At 39.5% G+C, this 16356-nt stretch overlaps 1 protein-coding gene across 1 annotated transcript in view; it reads left to right on the top strand.

Annotated features, from left to right (window-relative positions):
- CREB5 (cAMP responsive element binding protein 5) overlaps positions 1-16356 on the top strand; it is a 550201-nt gene that overhangs the window by 129361 nt on the left and 404484 nt on the right. The window lies entirely within an intron of this gene.

The raw sequence follows: 16356 nt of genomic DNA, 5'->3' as shown, positions 1-16356 counted from the left end.
TTTATGCAAATTTTACCTGCAAAATTATTTCTCGATGGCTCAGGGAGGCATGGTGAAGATGGTGTAGGTTTTGAGATGAGTTGTCCATGCAGCTGTCAAGGAGGATATAGCTGCTCTCATTTGGAAATGAGTACTGTTCAAAACAGACCACTTCAGTTATTGGGGGAAAAAGCCCCCAAATGCAGGAGGCTGAAAGCTTCCAGACCTGGATTTTTCCAACTGACAATGAAAAAAGAATGTTTAATCTGGAATAAGTGTTTTACATGGGTTATTTCATTTTATTCTCACAACTCTGCAAGTACTATCAGCGTTCCCATTTTGCAGATGAGGAAAGCGAGGCACAAAGAAGTCTCTTGACCAAGGTCACACAGCCAGTGAGATGCACGAGTTGGGCTTGAACTCAGGCAGTCTCTCCCACCATGTCCTTTCCAGCCGCTCCCGACTGTAGCCGCAGGTGGGCTATAAAGCGCCGGCCCATCAAACATCCATTGCTTGGCCTATTTTGGTCACACTGACTATTGCTGCTGCCAATCATCTGCTGTTGCAGACGGCAAGGCCTGGGACTGTGACTTGGTTAAACCCAAGAAAATGGTCTCCCTTTGTGGGTTGCTTTCCTTTCTGAACAGCACTTTCGGTACTCCCTCCAAAGAAGTGTTTTTATGTTCTCAAAGTAGCTAAACATTTCATTTTCTGTTAATGACCTTAATGCAAAACTGGAACTAAAGGTGAGCTGGTTGGGTGAATGCAGCAATTAAGTGTGTATGTTAGACACATGTTCTAGATGGGCTCTTTCCAGACTGAGTTTAGCTCAGTGATGTGGTTAATAGTCTCTCTTCAGCCTCATGTCAGGGCCGGAGCCAAGCATATGGGCTGTCTTCATGGATAGCTTAGACTGAACTCCACAACAGAAGGGGTTGGAGCAGATTCGTTCTGTTGCCGAGACCTGCCATGTGTTTGCATAACTAAATTGGCAAGATCTTCTTAGGAAAGGCTGGCTGGCCACTTGTCCCAGAGTATCATAAAGTTGATGATTCAAACAATCTCAATTCCCAAACCTGTCAGTCATAGCATTATAGCCTAAGAGTGAGAATGCACTACAGGATTATCCATCCCAGCCCACACCCTGTGTGGAAATGCCTAAATAGGCCTTGACATGTGGTCTCCCAGTCTCAGTTAGAACATATCCAATGACAGAGACCCTTTCACTCTACAAGGGAACTCGTTTCACTTTGGACAGTTCTATTAGAAAGTTCTCCTTCCTTAACATCTGTGAATTGGCTCTTTTGCCCTGGAGAGCTACATAGCTGTGCTGTCCAATATGGTAGCCACCAGCCAACGCGGCTATATCAAGCACTTGAAATGCGGCTAGTCCTCATTGAAATATGCTCTAAGTGGAAAATACACACAAGATTTCAAAAATTTACTAAGAAAAAACTTTATACTGATTAAATGTTGAAATAATTCTTTTGATATATTGGGTTAAATGCAATATAGTAAAATTAGTCTCACTTGTTTCTTTTTATTTTAAAATGTGGTGACTAGAAAATTTTAAATTATATATGTAATTACTATTTCTACTAGATAGCACTGCTATAGAGTATATATAAGTTTGCACCTTCTTTGTGCCAGTCTTCAGATGGCAGTCTTCAGATTTTTGGAGGACTGCTATAATGTTTCCTTTACAAATTTCTTTTAGGGTAAACCTCTCAAGTTCCTTTAAATGTTCTTTAACATAATTTCCTTTACCATTAAATGTGTTCCAGTTTTTCAGTCTCTACGTTAAGCTGAATACTATAAATCAAAGACTATAATTAAGATATATCAAGCCCTTTAGGGCTATTATCTCTTTATTAATACTTTATTTTTGTTAAAACAGCTGGTTTGCTGTAATTTGTATGGCCAATTATACCATTCAGGGGTCCTTATCTTGGGGTCTGTGACCCTTGGGTGGTCATAGATGGACTCCAGGGGGTCTAGGATCCACTTGAAATTGTAAACAAAACTTTATAACTACCAGCATGTCTATGAGATAGATAGTCTTTAGCTTTCATAGGTTTTCAAAGAGGTCTGAGAATTTAAAAAGTTAAGACTCGGCCGGGCGCTGTGGCTCACGCCTGTAATCCTAGCTCTTGGGAGGCCGAGGCGGGCGGATTGCTCAAGGTCAGGAGTTCAAAACCAGCCTGAGCAAGAGCGAGACCCCGTCTCTACTATAAATAGAAAGAAATTAATTGGCCAACTGATATATATATATAAAATTAGCCGGGCATGGTGGCGCATGCCTGTAGTCCCAGCTACTCGGGAGGCTGAGGCAGAAGGATCACTCAAGCCCAGGAGTTTGAGGTTGCTGTGAGCTAGGCTGACGCCACGGCACTCACTCTAGCCTGGGCAACAAAGCGAGACTCTGTCTCAAAAAAAAAAAAAAGTTAAGACTCATTAGATTGTATTGAGGTTACAGACATTAAAACTCCTGCGATTTTTTTTCCTCCCTCACAAAACTATTTTTAATCTCAGCCTCCCATACTCTTATACTTTTGCATTTGATTTTATTAAATGGATGATTTTATGTTTACTGCTGTTAAGTTTATTCTTATTCATGTCAGCTTGCTATTTTAGTTTATTGATACCTTTTGCCTCTCCTGGTTTATCTGACGTTGAGTAAACTAGGCTTCTGTCCCAGCTTTGTCACACCTGCAGTTTTGATAAGCATGTCTTTTGTGTCTTCATCCATCATTAAATGAAATTTTGAACTGGATAAACCATAGATAGCACTTGGGAGTCTGCCACAGCGACTGCCCTTAGGGGCGGGTGGGAGGCAGTGATTCATCAAACAGTCAACATTCTTTGGGGAGAGTTGTCCAACCAGCTACAAATCGACTCAACCATGTCTTCAACTTGTCCAGAGGATGTCAAATTCTTTGCTGAAATCAAGATATATATTTTTGTCTAAGGTGTTCCCCCGATCTTCCTGACCTGTAAGCCTGTCAAAGAAGGAAATGTGACTGGTTTGGTGACAGACTGATTTCGGGAACCTTTGCTGGCTCTAGGCAATCACTGCTCAGTGTTTTGTTTTGTTTTGTTTTTCAATAGTTGATTCCAGAATCTTACCAGAGGTTTGACATCAAACTGGCTAGGCTATAGTTTCTGGAATCTACTTCCCCCATATTCTAATGACTTTCTGAAAATTGGAACAATTGTTTTGATAAAGACATGGTTGAAAAAGTTAAATTTACATTGGAATGAAAATGAGAAATAACAGGCTTTTAAATTAGCTGAGCCGCAGTAATAAAATGGTGATGATGAATAATGATGCATTAAGCCAAAGGATAAAGTTACAAGATATCAGGGGCCTGGGGCCTGGATACAGACATTATCTATCGCTCTAATATATTCTATCCACCAATTTAAGCCAATTGTTCCCAAAGTAATTAAATTTGTTTATCCTAATTTGTTCTGTTGACCCTGTGTTTTAAGGTTCTGAGAACTATTATCTTTGAGATATCCGTAGTTTGCTTTAAAATTTAGAATAGCTAAATGCTTTTCCACTAAAAGTCATAAATATTTTCTCCTTCCATCAGCAAAAGTAGGTGTCAGGATGTTTCTTATGCTCAACTTTCAGGAGTTACAGAGAAAGCCAAGACTCAGCCCCCAAAGACCCAGTGGTTCTCAGCCTTGGATGCACATTAAAATCACCTGGATGTTTAGAAATCCTTCTACCTGGGTTATACACACTTCCAGATGTTCAGATTTAATTGATCTGGGTGTAGTTGGGCATCAGGATTTTTAAAACCTCTCATGGGGATTCTAATGTACAGCCCACATGGAGAATACTGATCTAGAGCAACGGTTTTCAAAGTGGAGTTGGAGAGCAGCAGCTTCAGCATCACCAGGAACTTGTTAGAAAGACAAATTCTCAAGTCCCCACTTCAGGTCTACTCAGCCTGAAACTTTGGAGCAGGAGCTTGGAAATCAGTGTTTTAACAAGCATGTGAAGGTGATTCTGATGCCTGTTAAGGTTTGAAAACTACTGCTGTAGGCCTTCTTTCTCCTTGGATGAGGCTGCCCTGCCAAATGTTATCAACCCTACAGATGTCTGGTCGGGGGCAGATTAAAGGGAAGGCCATAGGTGAGTGAAGCAGGAAGCTCTGGGTGCTCCATTTCCCTCTCAGCCAGAGAGCTGCCCTGCAGAACTTCCTACGGACGCTTCCATCTAGTGTTTGCACACGACTGGGCCATCCTCGGTGGAGGTTCTCATCAGCCTTTGCTGGCTGTGTCACTGTACCTGCCCTTCCTGCCATTTATTTAATTTTCTGGAGAATGGTTTTGACCCATAATGGCTGATGCAAGTCCTGCTCTGACAGTGCTAGATGGCTGCGAAGAAACACAGGAAGAACACCACTGTGGGGAATAGCACACAAGTTTTACAGCCATTGGAGGCACTCGGAGGAAAGAGAAAGTAAACATCAGCAGGCAAATAGAAATTAGTGGAAGATCTTCAGCATCATTTTAGGGACAGGGTTGCCTGCAAGTAGTTGGAAGAAACTTTCTGGCTCAGATCTGTACCGACTGTGGATGTAGAGCCACATGTCGTGGCAAAAGAAGGCAGCCACCACAGCCAGGCTGGCTTTGGACGAACCTGTAGCCATTTTTTGGCTCATCTTTCTGGCAGTGTGACCCTGAGTGGCTCACATAATTTCTTTCAGCCTCAGTCACCTCATGTGTAAAACCAGGGACAATAATACCTATCTCGTGGGGTTGTTGTGAGAATTGCCATATTATATGTGAAAACACTCTACAGAGCCGTAGTAAGTAGTGGTTATTCAGTAAGTCTCCTATGCACCCTCCCGACACCCAAATTAATAGTGTTGTCTTTAACGACTTTTTCAGAATTAGGCTCAGTAAAACTATGGAGACCATTTATCCACAGATCCTCATTAGATCCTGGTTCCAGAAACTTCTTTTTCCTTATGGCGTCTTTCTTCTCCCTCAAGCTACAACTGTGGCTTCTCCTTACCCTCCCGCCAATGTGTTCATCAAGATTAGGGTGAACATGACTTTGAACTACTTCATTTGTTAGTGTCTGCAGAGTTCGATGCAATTCAACAGTATTTAAACATCTTTTAACCAGAAGGAGGGAAGGGAACCCATATGTATTGAATGCCTTTCTCATAACAGATAATTTGCTTTCATATTCATGTTTATTTAATCCTCAAAAGAGGTGCTGCTATTATCCCCATTTTAAAGGGGAGAAAACCAATGATAGTGAAATTTAACACATTGACTGACACACTAGAAAAAACATGTTTTCCCTTGGGGCCCATGGTGTTTTATTACAAAAGTAGAATAAAAACTTTGAAAACAAAATGATCATTTCTAATTTAATGAAAAAGAAAATTTATTGACTTCTATTAATTTAATCTGTGTTTTAGAATTTGTTAACATTAATTGTGATAATAAGAACATCAACAAGTAAGATTTTCACTCACCAACTGCAGAGTTTTGCCCAGGTTTTTCTTCACAGGGCCCTGGGCTCAAAACTAGCGCAAGTTAAATACAACTCACATGACAGTTAATGTGTTAAGAAACACAGTCATACTTTTGGGAAATGGAGTATTCTTCCCAGAGCCCCTCAAAATATTATGTAGATTTCAGACTTTCATTTCCCATAGGGCTAGCATTACTAACTGGAAGAATAAACAGGAAAAAGTTTGTTTTCAGATACATGTTATATCTCTGCCTAATTGTAAGGCAATACAAAACCATTGGAAATAGACCATAAAACACATTCCTCTACCCTCATGGTTGAATAAAACCAAGAATACTCCAGCAGAACGAGCTATATAGGTTTGTTGATTGGTCAATTCCTAATAAAATTTGACTTTTTCTTAACCCACCAGAGAAAATAATCACTCCTAAGTACAAAAGAGAACTGGAGTGAGGTAGATAATTTCTCCCCAAGAGGAAATTGGTAGTGGTTGAGTTTTGCTTATCACCTGTTACATTATGTTTAGTCAAGGTTCTCCACATAGACAGAACTGACAGGCTACATAGAGAGATACAGTACATGCGAAGGGATTTATTAGAGGAATTGGCTTGCTTGATTATGGAGGCTGAGAAGTCCCACCAAAGACAGGGTGCAAGCTGGAGAACAGGGAAGCTGGTAGGGTGGTTCAGTCCAAGTCTGAAAGCTTCAGAACCACGGAAGCCAGTTGGTGTAACTCTCAGTCCAAGGCAGAAAGCCTAAGAGCCTAGGGGAGGCCCTGGTGCAAGTCCCAGAGTCCAAAGGTGGGAGAGCCTGGAGTCCTGATGTTCCAGGGCAGGAGAAGAGAATTAACCCTTACTCCGCCTTTTTGTCCCATCTCGGCTCCCAGCAGGTTGGATGGTGCCCACCCACGACGAGCGTGGATCTTCCTCACTCAGTCCACCAACTCGCAAGCCAGTCACCTCCAGAAACACCCTCACAGACACACCTGGGGCAGCCCAAGCATTCTAATCAAAAGCAAAACCACCTGGGTTTCCCTTTTAGCAGAAGCGGGATAGACTCAGTGCCTACCGAAGCATTGAGAAAAATTAATGCAATGATTGAGAATAAATTATGTGTTGCCAGCTTTCTGAGCATCCAGTGAAGTAGACACTGCAAATCAACCACCACGCATCGTTTGCATTAGTGTTAACAGAGTCTGCTGTTCGTTGCAGAATATTCCAGAAAACAGTCACTTCTCAAAATGACAGCTCATCTTTCAACCACCTCCTCTTCTCCAAAGTTTTCCTCCCCTGCCCTCAACTTGAAGCATGGATCCCTCGGCCCTGGTTGGTGCTCTTACAGTTCTCGTTTATTAGATACAACGGCACCTAAAAAGTGCCCAGTAGCTTCTTTGTCTCTCCCTGCCCTGTTAAACCCCCTACTTGTCAAAGAGAGAGGTGTCACTGTCTCATTCAACTTTGCCCCTTTCTCCTGAGCTATGGAGAGAAAAAGCTAAATTTAATTTAGGAGATTGCCTGGCTGTCTGGAAGAGGAAGAAATGTTGAGGGGGAGTGGGGAGCAAGGCTGTTGGAGATAGGGCCAGGCCTTGAAAACCAAGCAGAAAGATTGATGCCTAAGGACGAACAAGCAGGGGGCCGTTGAAAAGTGCTGAGTGAGTGGTGTGGAGATGAAGGCAGAAAGACACGTGGACTGGACAGAATGAACCAAGCGGGGGAACGCGGAGGCAGAGACCAACGAGCGTGCCACTGGACACAGACGAGGGGCCATGAGAGTTGTGTTAGGTCTCACGTACACACGCTAATGTTGAGAAAGGAGACCCAGAGAAAACAAGGACTCGGTGAGAACCTCTTCTAAGTTCTAAATCAGAGGGAGAGAGAAAAAAAAAATATGACTCTGAAGCTTCTAGATCAGAAAATTATCAGAAGACTAGAAAAGTTAGTTGGACAAGGGTAGGCAATTTGTGGAGAACAGGACCTGGGGACGGGAGTTAGGATACGTTTTTACCAGTTTGCTTTCTATTTCTTTGAAGTGTCAAGGGGGCATACGGATCACTCAAAGATTTACATTTTGCCTTTTCCTAAAAGCATAACAAAGGGGTGAAATAACCTCATCACTCTTTACATTGTAAGGAGTCCTTATTTTATATGCTATCAATGTAGGCTTTAATTCTCTCTGGAAAATGAATACTCTTCCGGGTCCCTTGGGAGCTGTTCCCTGTGGCATTTGCACAGACAGCCATCCGAGCTGAGTGCTTATTAGATCGGATGAAATATCGTGGAAGGTTAGCAGCCAGACATCACAGGCCACCCACTGGACATGCTGGGAATGAAAAAGAGGCCAAAGGCCGGGCGTCTTTAACTAGAAAAGTACAATTGCAAGATTAACAATGGCAACCCCAGTGTGCACTACCGCTGGTGGGGAACGAGTGTATGAAATAACAGAGTAAGAAAAGGCAGCAAATTTCCTTTCAAAGCTCACAGTACGACAGCTTTACAGTCATCTTTTGAATGGTATCTGTGCGAGTTTCCTGTTGCTGCTGCTATAACAGATTACTGCAAATTTAGTGGCTTAAAATTATTTTGCCTACTTTAGTGTTGCAGAATTATGCTTCCAATGAAATTTTTCATCCTTCCCTCTCAGATAACATGGCATGAGCCAGCATTAGGAACTTCATGTTTGAGAACAGATCATTTCATTTTAAAAAGAACCTTAACTGTCAAAATAGTTACCTCTCCTAACCTAAAAAACAAAAGATAATTTGTGTAATGTGTTAGGAACATATTAATTATGTTCTGTTTATTAGCTGAAGTTTGACAAGGAGATAGGCATAAGATAGTATAATAATAATCAGAGCACTGACAATGTACTATGTCTGGTGCAAATAGAAAAGCAGAATATTAAAGCAAGGCTGCTGCAGAAGTATTTTCCAGTTTTTATTTTTCCAACTAAAATAAATCGGAAGGATGTTAACCTGAGTTCCTGGGAAACTTTTTGCCATTTGTACTTTTGGATTTTATGTTCCCACTCAGCTTTTCTAGAGGAATCCTGCAAGACCTGGGTTGAGGGTGAGTCCGTAAGAGAGAGTTTGTATCTACTTCCGGCAGGGGCCCTGCAGGTCACTACCCATCTGGGTCCACATTGGGTTAATTTGTTGGCCTGACATTTCCTGGATTGTACAGGTAGTATTGATTTAATGCCACACCTTTGATGGACAGGTGTGTGGTTACGAATTTTCAAGGAAGATGTAATATTCTGATCCAGATCCCAGGCTGAGACAGAAGATTTCCTTGTTATTTCTCTGTATGTGATTTATGTGGAAGATGTACCCCTTCATTATTTTGGCTTTATGTGAGGTCTCAGTTCCAATTCCCTAGTTTGCTTAGGTCCCAGTATGGTCATTAAAATCCAAGCCTCTTAGTTATCAAGATTGGCAAATGCCTACCGGACAGCCATAGATTTAGCTAACACCTGCTTTCCAGTTCTTATGAGCTTAACTATTTGTTTGCCCTTTCTTTCTTATGTGTTCAATGATTAAAAAGATATTTATTATATTTCATCCAGCATTTCTAGGTACCTAGTTCCAAGTATTTCCCGAAACCGAAATTTTTCATTATTTTTCTGATGAAGGAAATAAAGCACAAAAAAATTAATTGACTTTAAAAAGACAGCAAGGTGGAAACTAAACCTGAACCTTGAAAGTCCTTACTCCTTTCTTGAGCACACAAAATAATAATGCCTTAACTCTTAGAGTTAGCACTTGTTGTGTCACTCCTAATAATTCTTGAGGTATCTCTGAAATCAGAAATAAATTTCTCCCAAATCATGATAACTTGTTAAAATAAGGTGAGATTAAATCATTGTCACAAGGTTATTTGATGTATCACAGCTGGGAGAGAAGAAGCCTGCATCTCTGACTTTCAAGGATGTGGTGACACAGGGTAGAATATTTAGTTGTAACTATTTCTTCAGGCACATTCTGGCTTCTGAGTCGATATTGGAAACCACTGACCATGGGGAATAACTATCTATAGTTATTAAACAGCCATCTCTTTAGGAGTCATAGAGGAATAGCTTACTTATCAATAGTACCAGGACATTCTTACGTGCAAAAGCCTCAAGTTAAGCATATTTACTGCACATTAGGAAAATAATTAGAAAAGTATGCACAATAGTTATTCACGTATTCTCAAAAAAGTGCACGTTATTTGCTTCTTAAAAGCATCTGAGTAATGCCGTATAATACTGCAACTAGCAAATCTTAGGCTAGGGAAAACTTGGTATGTTTTTGAGATTTTACCATAAAGAAAAAAGAAAAGAATTAGGAATTTCAATGTTCCTCTATCAAATGACCCAGTGTTAAACAAACAAACAAACAACAACAACAAATATATATATGCACACACACACACAAATATACAATTACCCCAGGCTACTGGCTGTGGTTTTGTGTTGCTTCGTTCCAAATTCCTAAATCTCCATATGAAATGGAGACCTCATGAGCATTCCAGATTTTTTCTTCATTTTAATCTCGTTCTCAGATGGTGCTCACCTTACTTAGCCTTTTTTTGCAATTTAAGGAAGAAAAACGGAGTTGTGGGTTTGAAACTTCCTGTAGAGGGCGCTATTGATATTGTCAACTCTACTACTAAACATTAAAAAAAACCCAAAAGGGTTCATAAACTATAATTTCTGCTTAAAAGTCATTAGGTTGATATTTGAGCGTTAAACTTAAACCAAAACTCTAAGCAGACTAATAACTACTAAGCCGTTGCATACTTTTGAAGCCAGCGTCCCCCTGCCCGCTTACTCAACGCTGAAGCCTGCGTGTGCCCTCTCCTCCCCCTGTATTATTTAATGAACAATTCCTCCTCTGGTTTGTATTAACAATGGTGCTTGGAACTCGGCATCGATAACACACTGTATGCCCTGTTGTGCTACATGTTGAATGATTTGTGTGTCTTTGAGAAAGTCCAGCTTCTCCTCTTAATCTGGTATCCTGGAGGCGCTGTAATTTACTCCCACAGTTCCCTGCCATAACGTATTTCATGTCAAGTAGGAGGTTTTTTTTTTTTTTTTTAACTCTTAATAGAGATATTTTCATACAAAGACAGAGGGCAAAGAGGATCTTCTTGAGATATTAAATGAGAACATAACCATAGCTTATTTTTCTTTTGTATTATTATGAGGCAATTGATGATTGCCTGGGGCTTTGCCGGTGAATCAGACTTTTAATAAGTTTCAGTGAGAACAGTGTTCACGGAGATAAGTTAATTAATTGCTCTGCTGTGTGAAAGCTCATGGAGATAGTGTTTTATTCTACTGTGCAGCCTTGTTCATAAAAAGGCACACACTTCTTCATCACGCTAATACTTATCGGCAAACTTTCACAGAAAACATTATTTTGCTCTTTTTTTTAAAAAAAAAGAAACTGGGTTAATAACCTTATTAAACCAGAAATGAAGTGCATTCCTGATCACTCTTCAAAAGTGGCACTGAAAAGAAATCTTTCCTTCTGAAGGCTCTAATGTCTTGCATCTGATTGTTTACAAAACTCCTCTAGATACTGACAGACACTGTCTCCATATTACTTGTAATCATAGGGTTTTGGCAAAGTAATTCTTTTTCCCTCCACATCATTTGGTTGATTTCAAACCAAAAGAGATTTTTTTCTCTATCCTACCTTTACCCGGTCTGTGTGGTAGCATTATAAGGAACTGTAGGAAAATGACTTTGAAAGCATCAGTGGGTTTTTCTCCTGGTGGCTACATTATTCATGCTTAGGAACCCTGTAAGCCCTCTAGCATTTTTTCAGTGCTATGAAGGAAAAAAAAATTCAAACAGTTTCTTAGTGTCTGGAATGCTTTCCCTGGCAATTGACAACAGAGTTCAAGTCAAGTTTATGATTCGGACTCAAACTTAGACTTTCCTTATGTGCTTTTAACTCTTTGAAAGATGAGTGGAATACAATATAGTGTGTAGTATCTCTTTCCTGCTGTATTTGTTTTATTGTTGATTGAATTTTTAAAAGTCTTTGTTGATAACTTTGTTTTGTAGATTTTTTTGTAAATAGAGGAGAGAAAACAATCCACTCAGTCTTGTCACCTTAACACATCTGCTGTTAGTTTCTTTCAGTTAAAAATTATTTGTAGGGTAAAATAATAATGTTTGTATCGTCGCTTGGTTTTTCTATGCTGTTTCAAATTTAGTATTATATCATAATTTTATCAAAAATTTTTTTATATTTGTTGGCACAATCTTCAGGCTTCCTGTAGATTTTAGTAAGTCCACTTTACATGTGCTCTCAGGAATTAGGCATTGCCTTCATTTGTAAGAAGACAATAATCATACCTCTCTTAAAGGGTGATGTGTGGATCAAATGAGCCCATGTGAGTAGTGTGGCCTGGTACATAAGCCCTCAATAGCTGTTTTTCCTTTTCCTCCATCTTCTCTCCTTGGCCATTTACTTAGATTTCATTTGTAGCTACTAGTAGACCATAACATGCCATAGAATGAATCTTTGGGAAAATAATCATGTAAGCAAATAATACTTGTATTCAAAATAGTTTCATGCTTTCCAATATAATTATAGCATTAAATAAATGAAATCGTATCACCTGGCCATTGAAGAATTGTTCAGCAAAGAATCTGTGCCACCACACATTTTGCTGTGGTATAAAGTCTACTCCAATTCTGATGATCAATCAGTGACCACAGTGCCTCCTTTGGTGACAACCAGGTGCTCATCAATATATGAGTGGATTAATAAAATGTGGTACAGGTATACCCTAAAGTACTACTCAGCCACAAAAAAACAACAGTGAACTAATATCTCTTGTATTATCCTGGGTGGAGCTGGAGCCCATTCTTCTAAGTGAAGTATTTCAAGAATGGAAAAAACAGCACCACATGTACTCACCATCAAATTGGAACTAATTGATCAACACTTAAGTGGACATAAAGAAGTAACATTCATCAGGTGTTGGGTAGATGGGAGTGGGGAAGGGTGCAGTGAACACTATCTAGGGGATGGGCACGCTTGTAGCTCTGATTCAGGTGGTGCAAGGGCAATATATGTAACCTAAACGTTTGTACCCCCGTAATATTCTGAAGTTTAAAAAAGGACTTGCTTTCAACCCAATCTAAGTATTCTCATGGCCTCTGGGAGGGATTGGATGTGGTTCTTCTCACCAAATACCAGAACAACAAATGAATTCTTCCATCTCTGTTCCCTTTTTTTCACTTCTGTTTTTCTACTCCAATGTTCTTTGCTCTTTACCTTCCGTGTACTAAGGAGCAATTTTATTTTTTATGTTTTGGGGTCTGCTTCCCGGTAACCTTTGCCTTCCTAGCCAGGGTCCATCAGGAAGGCATCCTTCTTTCCTAATGTGGCTTTTCCGGGAATGTCAAAGAGTGCTCTTCTCCCTTCTCTTGATCAGAGGGGCTGCACTAAGCCTCAGATAGTCCTGGCCTCTGGGACTCCATGTAATGATTGCCTCTTTGATTCTCCTCAAGCGGCTGGTTCATTGTACATGTCATGGCCTTGCTTCTGACAGCCCAAGTTTACGTGGGATTACATTTCGTGGGTTATGCAATATTGCTCTTATAGGGTTTCACTCATGGGTCTTTCCAATTCACTATTGCCCTTGACTGATGGCAGATCAATACTGCTGCTGCATATCTACCCTTCATAGAATCTTAGAATTTCAGTACAGAGTGATCTTGTAGTTTGTCTATTCAGATTCTCATTTTTATAGGTACAAAAATGGAGGCCAGAAGAGCTGAAGAGATTTGCTAGGTACAAGTGACACTTGAGTCCCATAACTCAGACCTTGTCTGTCTCATGACACAATTTCAGCTTTAGTGAGGTCAGGTTTACTGTCACCTCAGACCCTCTTTGTTTACATATTTATCCTTTTCAATTAAAGCAATCTCTCCCAATGCACAAAGTAGCAATGTTTTTTAGCCAGGAAATTTCAAGTTATTCTATTGGGTCTGACTCTGCTTTCAGGATTCTTATTTCCTCAGAGTCTGCATTTCACTAAGCAACAAGATAAAGGTTTAGATTTTCAAATATCTTTTCCTTCTATTCTTTCTTTCTGCTACATTTCCACCCACTTCTCGACTCATTTGAACTTTTCTTGGTTACTTCTGGATATCCTGGTGATTGATTATGGATTCTGGTCTCATTTCTGTTCCTGCTGGATCTTAATCACCTGTTCTCTGTCCTGCCCTAGTCTTACTGTAGTATAAATTCAGGTCAACTTTTGGCTTCCAGTCTGATATGCAAGGAGTTTGGAAATCATTACTCTCATCTTCACCACTGCAACTCAACAACTATCTAACAAGTAACACTTTGTTCAAAATAATAACAGAAACAGTGTATTGGGTGATTATAACCTAGGAATAAGTGAAAGAAATTACAGAAACATTGTAACAGAAAAGAGGGAGGGATTGAGAATTCTCTGTGGCTGGATACCTGGATTACCTGAGAAGTGGGATATTGTTACAGTGTACTTGAATTTGTTGTAAATGTATATTGTAAACTCTGAGGCAACCACTAAGATTCTCTTAATAAGAAGTATAATTAATACATTAAGAGAAGAGAGAGAGAGGAATAATATAAAAAGCTCCACGAAAAGAAGATAAGGTAGAAAAAGCAGAGAAGACAAAAAAAAAAAAAAAAAAAGAGAGAGAGAGATTAATCTAATGACATCAGTAATCACTTTAAATGTGAGTGGTCTAAATAAATCAATTAAAAGATGGGGATTGACAGAGCAGACAAAAGAAATAAGACCAAACTATATGTTGTCTACAGGAACCTACTTTAAATATAAAGACACATAAAAATTAAAAGTAAAGGAATGGGGAAAGATTTCCCATGCTAATACTAATCAAAAGAAAGCTGGGTAGCTATATTAATGTTAGATGAATTAGTTCTTAAGAGTAACATAGTCCTATGGAGGTCTAGGTATTCTTAAGAAGCCTTTGCTTTCTCCTCAGATAATTCACATTAAGAGAGTTCCCTATCTTCTAATATCCAGCACAAATTTCACTAAATTTGACAGCATGCCCATTGTAATTCAGTGATATGCGTGCCTGTTGAGTGCGTTGAGTGTCCGATTTGGTCAGATTTGCCTTCAGCACAAGTTGAGCAATGTTGCTCAAAAGTTTGTAATGAAAAGAAGGCCATTTGGAAATTCATCTTCTAACCCTTGCATTTTATTTATTTATTATTATAGAGGAAGAATACAAGAACTGTCTTATTTTTCTGTTTTACTTTATGATATCTGTTAGTTTTATACTTTCTTTGAATTGGAGTGAATTCTATGTATTTGGACATATTCATCAAAGTTATCTTCCTTTCTACCTTGAAAGCTTATCTTTCTTCCCTGAATGGGGAGGACTGCAGTTATTTCCCTGGGAGGGGAGAGGGAGAAAATTAGGAGAAAATTATTTGGAGGTTTCTAGATGAAATTTACTATGTACCTGAGAATATTGTCCAATTTTTCCATGTAGAAGGTTTTATATTAGGTTCTTCATTGAGACAGAAATCATTTTAAATGATGTCTTTTGATGTCATCATAATCTCAGATTCCAAGATTCAATTATTATCTTGGGGTACTTACCTAGTTTCAAGGTGAATGAGCCCATTCCAATGCAGAATATAGCCATTGCCGTTAGTGGTCAAGGGCAATTTCTTTTCACACTGATTTAACAGTATGAACTTCTCTTTTATACAGTCCTCATTCCAGTGACATGATTTAGAGTGGGTGAGGATGAACATTTGTTAGGAACAAAGTAAAGGAAGAAAGAGAGGCCCTGCCTTTTCACTGATCTTCGTGATGTTTCTGTTTTCAATTTCCTTCATGCTACAGCCTTAGTGCATGTCAGGACAAGGTTGGTGTTAACCCAGATTCCCCCCACCCATTTCTTTTTCCAACTGGCTCTGTTGGGTAGCAAATATCTGACTGGCACTATTATCCACGTTGCGACAGGTTGGTTTACATTGTGTACTACATGCAGTGGGACATGCTCCAATTACAGAGAACATCCTAAATAGGCCTCCACTTTAATAAAGGCTTAAAACCTTTTTATGTTAGTGGGGCCAGAATCCCAACCCAAAGGAGGTATTCTATGAAATGGTCTGCAAAGTAGGGCAAAGAGTTCCTTTTCCAACCTTTTTTCCTGTAGCAACTCTAGGCAAATTCCTCAGAAATCAGATTGGCAAGGGAAAAGAAGGGGTGGGCTGGAACCCTGGAATTTGGGCTTGCTGAATGCATGCCATTCCCTTGCCACATAGTACAAATCGACGCCAACTGCAGAAATAAAGATCTAAGTCAGAAGTGCAATGCAGACACAAGGCAATCATCAGCTCAATTAAACTAGTTATTCCGCAAATCACCTAGAAACAGCAGGATTGCCAAACAATCTCCAGCCCCTGAAACATTTGCAAACGAGCATGACGACTGAGATTTTTCTTTCTTTGTAGCCATACGCTGTCACATTTTAATGATGAATTATAGACATGGGCTTTTGGCAGCAGACTGTAGCGAACATGATTCTACACTTATTTTCTTTTAATCAGAAGATACAAAGGCTTATAGATATGGCACTGTGCCCAAGAAAGAGTTAGATAAAACTCTAGAAAGAAGGATGTGGGATGAGAATATACATATACTTTCCCTTCTTTTTGGATGCAAGGCAGATATGCTTTTATTGTTGTAAGATACATTATCCTTTGTTTTATTTTACATGGTATTTTTGCACCTGTTGGGGATGTTTATAATAAAATATAAAACTAGCTGGTAGGGCATATGTATTTAATTCTATAATATATACTAATCTATATCAGTGTCATTTAAAAATTGCAAATT

The sequence above is a fragment of the Microcebus murinus genome, chromosome 9 (assembly GCF_040939455.1).
Source record: "Microcebus murinus isolate Inina chromosome 9, M.murinus_Inina_mat1.0, whole genome shotgun sequence".
In the NCBI taxonomy this organism is placed as follows: domain Eukaryota; kingdom Metazoa; phylum Chordata; class Mammalia; order Primates; family Cheirogaleidae; genus Microcebus; species Microcebus murinus.
This window is presented reverse-complemented; position numbering and strand designations above follow the sequence as displayed.